At 36.9% G+C, this 8,691-nt stretch overlaps 1 pseudogene across 1 annotated transcript; it reads left to right on the forward strand.

Moving 5' to 3' along the window:
• The first annotated feature begins 870 nt into the window (after positions 1–870).
• Positions 871–6,046, forward strand: LOC101307442 (annotated as a pseudogene). Its single transcript, XR_185322.1, has 12 exons — positions 871–1,032; positions 2,373–2,559; positions 2,696–2,765; positions 3,118–3,168; positions 3,274–3,349; positions 3,725–3,801; positions 3,910–4,001; positions 4,083–4,315; positions 4,415–4,574; positions 4,686–4,934; positions 5,360–5,459; positions 5,589–6,046. The product of XR_185322.1 is annotated as a vicianin hydrolase-like (transcript).
• Positions 6,047–8,691: the final 2,645 nt, after the last annotated feature.

Consider the following 8,691-nt stretch of genomic DNA (forward strand, 5'->3'; position numbering starts at 1 on the left):
CATCTCTTTCCTCACATTTCTTGCTCAAGAACTTGAGAAGGTCAGCCCTCGTTAGCACATCAAGGTCCACTGTGGTCTCATCAAGCAAAAACACCAAAATTCATACATAGACATTTCATCAAGCACCTGGTGTGCATAACCAAATTCAATGTAGTCCTCTCATAAAACCAATTCATAAGCATCACAGATCAATGCCTATTCATGAAACTTTGAACTGAAACCTATCAAATTTGAAGTGCGCCACAATCTCACAACAAATGTGATATTCTTATACGGTTTAAACTTTCAAATTTCAAAGCAATCAAAGAGAGCCAAATCTTGAGGCTCATTGTACTCCTGACCCTCCTCCCGCATCGGAAGCAGCACATCCTTCAGCACATCGACGTCGTCCTTTGATTTCTTGTCGCTGGCGGCGGTATGGCGTAGTCAAAGGGAACCCAGCCCTAGTCGGTGTAGTTGGCAAGGTCGAGGACTAGCGTTGGAACGATGAAGGGTTCGTCGCTGGCGGATTTCAGAGAGAGAGAGGAGGTGGTGATCTGAAATGGATTTGGGATTTGGAAGAGAGATAGAAGAGAATGGATTTGTCTTGAGAGAGATAAGGATTCGACAGTTTTCTTCAATGGCATAGATCGTAATTTTTTTTATTTTTATGGGCAACGCTTTAAGGGATTTAAATAAGTGTATTGTTTTATCATCAATGAACATTTATTAACAGTTTTATCATTTGTTATTTTTAAAAGTACTTTTTTATCTATTGGCCCTTTTTTTTAATCCACCCTAATTTTAAAAAACAAATATCTTAAAAAATAAAGAAATACGAAAAAAAAAATAAGAAAGACTGTAATAAACCCGGACCCGTATAAAAAACTTATGGGGCATGGTTTTTGTGAAGAGCGCAAACAAATGCGCGGGTTGTTCCATACGCTTCGGCAGCCTTCGCAAGACTCGAATGGAAATCCCAATTTTGGAATCGCATCCACCCACTGGGACGCAGCAGCCCAGCTTGGGAAATGGTCACGGTCCCTCACTTTGGTACTCAGAAAATGGTCAGTTAGTCATACAGAGATTGGAATGGTCCTATCTTGCGCTTTAATTTATGCTCATGATCATCTATCCATCTCATTGTTTCACTCCAAAATCTGATTGTAATATCTTTTGGATCAAATGTAACTGTGCCCTCAATGCAGGAGTTGATTAAGGTGATGATGCTCATAATAGATTGTCATACATAGGATGCTGCTCCTCTCTCATTTCTTCAGTGTGCCATAAAGTAAGTCTTTAATTTCATGGTTGATCACGAAAGTAAAAGTGAAGGGAAATTTAGGATGCGTTAGAGAAAGATATTTCCTTTGTTGGTTCAGTTGATTGCAATTATGGGCCAAATGGTTCAGTATATAAGTTTCTTAATCCTTGAGGTACCAATTTGATATAAGGCAAGAGATGCACCTCTGATTATCTCCTTTTTTAGGATTATTAGAATTCCAGGCCAACTAACTGGTCAATTTCGAGGCTATCTAGTTAATAAACACTGTACTGCACTACTGCGCATTAGTAGACACTGTATAGATTCACAGTTAAGATCAATCACTTGTTTTTTCTTGGGTCGTTTGTGAAAACAGTTTGTCAAATAAACTCAGAACCTCTATCAACACTCTGGCTAAGATAAATGTCTCATCACTAGATTAACTGCTACTTCCCATTTGGCCGGTACTAGTACAGTTATTAGACTAACAATAATTCTCCTGGACCACTGGCTTTAGGCCTCTGGTTTGGTTGCTGCCTACCTTGATTCAGAGCCTCAGAGGTCACAATCTAGGTGACTAGTGTTGGCAATTACTATTTACATGCCACAAGGAGGATTGCCTTGGGAAATTGCTGTTTTATTATATGACAAGTGTGGATTTGTTTTACCAATTAAATTCAGTATTGAATTGGTAATCTACACTACGTATACTCCATGCTTGAAGACTTACACTAAATTTATTAATCTGTATGCTGACAAAGAACACGTCGTTACAAATTTCTTTACGTTGTCGCTGCAGTTTAATGCTGATTGTTGATAAAGTAGCCCTTTGATTTAAGAAGGTAAAGGAAAGAAACTCAGATGTTGAGTTGAGTTCGTGCAGTTGTATTAGAAACCAATCTACGTACATTAGATGAGTTGATATAACAGACTAGCTAGGTGTATGCAGGTGAGAAACATGGCTAGTATATATAGTAAAGCAGGACAGCTCAATTATGACCAGCTCAAAAAAGATGTGTGCATGTAAGAAACATCGCTGATATTGTCACTAGTCTAAGTATGACACTTTTTAAGAGGGTTTAGGGAGCACTTTGAGTTGGCCTGGTAAACTAATTGCTTGATTAATCAGAAAGAATGGGTGGTCCCTCCTCTGCTCTTCATCTTCATCTTGATCGGCCTCATACTCACTGTTCATGTTAGATCATCAACGAGCACTGAGGCCGCTGCTGCTGCTGCTCGTCATTATTCAATTCCATTTAATAGAAGTAGCTTCCCAGCTAGTTTCATCTTCGGAGCCGGTATCTGCTGCTTACCAGGTGAGAATGCCTTCTCAATATTATGCATGTTTGGTCTGAATTGAGAATGTCTTGTATTATTGGCCTGCAATTTAATTGATTATGTTGAAACATTTTATTTTGGTACCCACATGCGGGCCATGACTTTTATATCTAGACTGAAGGAGCAGCACATATCCATGGAAAGGGACCAAGTGTAAGGGATACTTTCACTACAAAACATCAAGGTTCAGTTCCTCCCCATCATATATGCCATCGAGCTTATAAGTTACATCTTTCCGTTCCAAGTGCATTCTTCTGTCAGTAATATTTGTTTTTAATCGATAATGAAATTACATGAATCTACCAATGGAGTTATGGTGCATTGCTCCACGTACCACTTCCAATAATTATATAAAGTACGAATCGGTTACTATTGGGGTTGGGAGAGAGAACTAGAAATAAGTAATTAGAGGCATTTTTATGCAAGTGATGTCACTTTTCATATATATGATTGACTGAGTCAAAGAGATTATACTCGTTTAAACTTGTTGTAAATATGAGCTACCTTTTCATTCTATGAGAAAATTGTCACTGCAGAAAAAGCAACTGATGGTAGCAACAGGAATGTAGCGGATACATCGTTATAAGGTAGGATCTTGTTTCCCTGATAATAGTCAGTATGAATTAGTTCAGTTCAATTAATTTGAAAATTATAAATTACTGGTGCATAATGAAATGTTTTCTAGTTCTCAGGAAGATGTGAAATTGATGGAAAAAGTTGGTTTCCACTCCTTCAGATTCTCAATTTCTTGGTCAAGAATATTACCTAGTAAGATCACCTTACAATGTTACATGAATCATTTATGGATTTTGTGGTAGATCATATATTACGAGGTTACTCTATCAAAACATATACGGTGCTCTCAGAAGTTACTTATCAAACTTGATCAAATGTCGATCCTCTGAAAATGGAGAATGTCACTTTATTCAACCATTTTTTAAACTTTGTGATATTCTTATTTTCTCATATAGAAGTGTGGATTCACCTCAAATATAAATGATGTTGAATCTTAACTTACATAGTTCTATCAATACTATTACTGACATAAATATGTTGGGAACAAAAAGTTCAAGGAATTATTTTGGACTGCAAGGAATTACATAATTGTTTCAAGTGATTCTGGTGATGAGATGTTCCATGCAGAGGGAAAAGTGAAAGGTGGAGGGAACCAAGAAGACGTAGATTCTACAACAATCTTCTAAATGAGCTCTTGTCAAATGGTGAATATTTTCTTCAACTTGAGTTTTGGCATTCTTTAGCTCTTGTACAACATAAAGGGGGCCCTTAATTAATAAATTCGCTGATGTTACTCTACTCCATGTCTGCAGGAATAGTACCTTTTGTGACGCTTTTCCATGTACTGGGATCTACCACAAGCTCTTGAAGATGAGTATGGTGGATTTTTAAACCATAAGATTATGTAAGTGAATCTTAGACTGATCACATAACGATAATCATCCTCCAATTGTGATAGTAATGAAGTACTCAATTTTCTTTTCAGTGGTGATTTTCAAGATTATGCCGATTTTTGTTTCAAAACATTTGGTGACCAAGTTGCACATTGGATCACCCTGAACGAGCCAGTTACATTCTGTGTCAATGGGTTCAAATCGTACAATGGTGGAACCAATGCACCTGGTCGATGTTCTAACTATGTCGGAAATTGCACAGCCGGTAACTCTGCCACAGAGCCTTACATTGCAGGCCAGCATCTGCTTCTTGCTCACACACACTGTAAATTTATACAAGAAGTATCAGGTTTGTATTACTTGTATCAAGTTACTGAATGCAACAATATCATGTTTTCTTTTATTATCATTTCATAATTGTAAGAGATTTCAAGTTATCATGGACCATACTCTTGAATAATAATGCAGACTTATCAAAAAGGGCAAATAGGGATTTCAGTTGTAACATACTGGTATTTAGCAAAATCGGAAACTGCTGCAAGCAAGAAGGCAGCTTCTAGGTCTCTTGATTTTGTTTATGGATGGTGAGCGATTACAAATTAATTTTAATCAATAGTATCAGGGACATGCTACGACATGCATATATTAATTAACTAATATGAAATTGAATTTTTGACTTACATATATATATGTAGGTTTGCTCATCCTGTTACATTCGGTGACTATCCTCAAACCAGGAGACCTTCTGTGGCTGATCGGTTGCCTGAATTCAGCAAAGAAGAAACTAAGCTCCTAAAAGGAGATTTCCTTGGTGTCAATTACTACACAAGTAGTTATGCAGAGGCTTCCTCACTTTCTATTAGCGCTGTCAACCAAAGTTTCTTTGGAGACATTCATACTTGACTCTCTAGTAATTGCTCGATCCTACCTATCAGCTTAACCTCATTTTCTTGACTATATATATCCTCCTTTGGCGTAACAATCATTTACTCAATACTATGTGTGCCTCTTTTTTTTTTTTTTTGGAGAGAATCCTATAGGTGCCTCTAGTAAATGCTCGATCGTACCTATCAGCTTAACCTCACTTTCTTGACTATTTATCCTCCTTTGGTGTAACGATCATTTACTCAATCCTATATGTGCCTCTAGTAAATGCTCGATCATACATATCAGCTTAACCTCACTTTCTTGACTATTTATCCTCCTTTGGCATAACGATCATTTACTCAATCTTATATGTGCCTCTGCATGTCACAGCTCAGAAAAATGGGTTCAAATAAACATATTTGTCTTGAAACTAGCTAGTCCAGAGAGCAGATGCATTTTTGGCCATTTCATGACTGACAGCTGCTAGATTGGTTTTGCAGACTTATTTGAGCTGGCTTTACATCTATCCTAAGGGAATTCAAGAGCTTATGCTATACTTAAAGGAAAAGTACAATGATCCCGAGATCTACATACTGAAAATGGTAATCCTCGATCTTCTTGAACTTGAACTTGAACTTGAACTTGAACTTGAATATATACGTTTTGCAAAGAATGAAACAAATAGCTGATTGTTGTTACATATATGATATCAATTAATGTTGCTATTGCAGGTATTGATGAAGCAAATAATAACTCCAATCCCCTCAAGAATGCCCTCAAAGATAGTACAAGGATAAGATACCATTGTCTCCATCTTTCATATCTTTTGAAGTCCATCAAGTGATGAATAGAACAATGGAGGGTTTATATACTGCATGCATGTAGTCCATCTTTCATATCTTCTGTAAAAATGGATTAATGTATATGAGATTAGTTTGAAATGTATGTGCATGCAGGGAGGGGGTGAAGGTGGGGATAGTTCGCATGGTCATTTCTTGATGTGTATGAATGGAATTTGTTGGTGTTAAGAATTCAGGCTACACAGTTCGGTTTGGACTCTCCTACGTCGATTACAAGAACAACTTGAAGAGGCGTCTCAAGTACTCTACATGCTGGTTCAAGATGTTCCTCCTCAAATGATCCATCCACCATTGATGGATCAGCCATCTATATATTGCATGCAGTGGCGGATCTAGGATTCAAAAGTTGTCTAAGCTAATTTCGCAAGGGCATTTTTTTTGTTAGGTTTAGAACACAGGCTCATCTAGACCTTTATTATTTTGAATCAAGCTGCAAAAATCAATTTGTAACAATCATCTCCTACATTATGGATTAAGCTGCAAAAATCAAGCTATCAGGTCATTATCTTTCATTCAAGATACACACTATAGAACACCCAAAACTTATGCCACGATCCCTCCGATCTCAAATTCCCTATCATCAATAAAAATTGAAAAACCCAATTGGAGCATAGCAGAGGAATCCCAATGCAAGATTGAAAAACTACATAGTCAATGAATGAGTGTTAAGGATTTGATATCTGGGCTTTGAAATTGATTGAAGAATAGGGAAGAGGGACAAATGAGAAGAAAAGAACTGAGAGAAGAGCGCCTTTGTCGTCTGTTCGAAGAGCCAAAGAGGAGATCTAGTTGTGCAGCGAACTGGAACTTGCTAACTTTTTCTTTTTGCAGGTATGGTAATGGACCGTAAGTATATACCCCTACTTAAGGGTTTTAGGCCTAAAATTCTCTCTAGGCTTGAGCCCATGTAGCTTTATACATGTATCCGCCCCTGATTGCATGTTGTATTATAACTAATTGACAGTACTGATAGAGAATGATGGGGGCATTGAATAAGGAATTAAGGATTATCCTTCTGTTAATTCATCTGTAATATATCTTGCCCTGACTTTTTGTTCAGATTCCTATTGGAAGTTTGGAACCATAATACAGACATACGTGCATCCAGAAGCGAGCAGGTAGTTCCTGGGATTCAAAGTAGGCCCATATGGAGAAGCCCAATCCTCAAATCTTTTTCTTTTGATAGATCAATTTTTGGAATTTTTTTAATACTATTTGGACCTTTTAACAAATATAAAAGGGAGAAAGGACTCAGAGCACATTGGTGCAGTTTTATCTAAATTCATCTCCCACCTCACTTGTGCTCGTCCAGCGGTTGTTTAATTCCTTCTTCTTTTTTGTCACAAAATGAAGCATGCACTAGGCCTCTATATCCTGAGGGTTGGTCATGTTCTTGACTCATGAGCAATAATGTGCCAGCTAACTAACAGATTTGGTTTTGTTGGTGGTGAGTCGCAATCACCGACAGAGAGACGTACGTGTATTTCTTCTTCTATCTTCTTCTTTCTTATTTTTATAATAGAAATAGAAGGGCGTCATGAATAACAGCAAATGTATAATTGAGAAACAAATCACGTGTTTCATAATTTCCTTCAGTGTCATAAGAGATTTCCTTTTTCTTTTCAGGTAATGATTGATGCTTGGATCGGATTGGATGGGAGTGGCACTGCCACGTATTAATTACACATGGCATTAATCAGTGTAGTGGAACCCAGGGTGGGAGACATATATGCAGAAACCAGTCAGAAAATTTATAGGAAATTAACGGAGGAGATAAGATGACGGGGCTATACTCCAAGAACAAATCTCTGCAAATCTGATTTTGTCGGATTCAACTTGCTAACAATAATTCATCACCCATGTAAATTAATCTTCTTTTTACAAGTAAATTAGTCTATTTCAAGCTCTCAAATTCAACTACAATCTTCTAAAATAATTAAAAACATATAAATGGTCACAACAACCGTTTACAAAATTTACTTATAAAAAAAAATAAAAATCTATTTGCAAAAGTTTCTTTTCGATGAAACCTGAACTTTTAACATAAAGGTCCAAGTTTTGTGCTTCTTCTAGCTTATTTGTATGTACACATGGAACATGTGAGAGAGAAAATATCTCACATCAGAAAATTGACAAATAAATACAACTTATAAATGGGTAGAGACTAAATTATACAGAGATATTTTTTTATTAAAACAGAACACATAATGGATGGTTAACTTATAATCCACGGGTCACGCTTGTCGTTGTTTACTATGATATGATTGATATGAGAGCAGGTCACACTCTAATTGCGTCTTCAATCGCAATAGAGCCCAAATTTGGGTTCCTTGCATTACCATTAGAAATCCATATTGGTTTTGTATCAAGTGTTTACAACGGGCCTTGGATTAAATGAACGTATGTAGTTATGTACCATTGGAAATTGAATTTAATAAATTTCACGTGAAAACAAAAAAAAGTTAGGTTGCATGTGAAAGAGCATGTTGAAAATCCGACAAAATGAAAAGAAAAAAAATACAAACAAAAAAAAGAACAAAGGCTTTTCGTGATTAAAAGTTTAAAACTCAACTCTTAACGGGTGGTTAAGTTGGAACGGGTGGTTAAGTTGAGACAATATTGATATAATGATGATCCACAGACGTTGTTAATAGAAAAGCTCTCTATCTCTCTAGGGTTTATTTCAATCGATAAAAATGGTTGATTAGGTCCCTCAACTTCCAGCGACACTGTCAATGTCGGAAATGGTTGTGTTTCCTTTGAAGGATGGCTACTGAGGTGGCATTCTCTGTCCAATCTTAGAAGGGTGGGTGGCTTCTGTTCCCAAAAAAGAAGATCGAGCCAAAAAGTTTTCATAGCAACGATAGAGTTGTCATGGGGATTGTGCAACAAGTTGCTGATTAGGGTCTTGATATAGTAGATTAGCGGCTTGATAATCTCTTGTATTTGCAGATGTGAATAGTAAACAGCGGTG

The sequence above is a fragment of the Fragaria vesca genome, linkage group LG7 (assembly GCF_000184155.1).
Source record: "Fragaria vesca subsp. vesca linkage group LG7, FraVesHawaii_1.0, whole genome shotgun sequence".
Classification (NCBI taxonomy): Eukaryota; Viridiplantae; Streptophyta; class Magnoliopsida; order Rosales; family Rosaceae; genus Fragaria; species Fragaria vesca.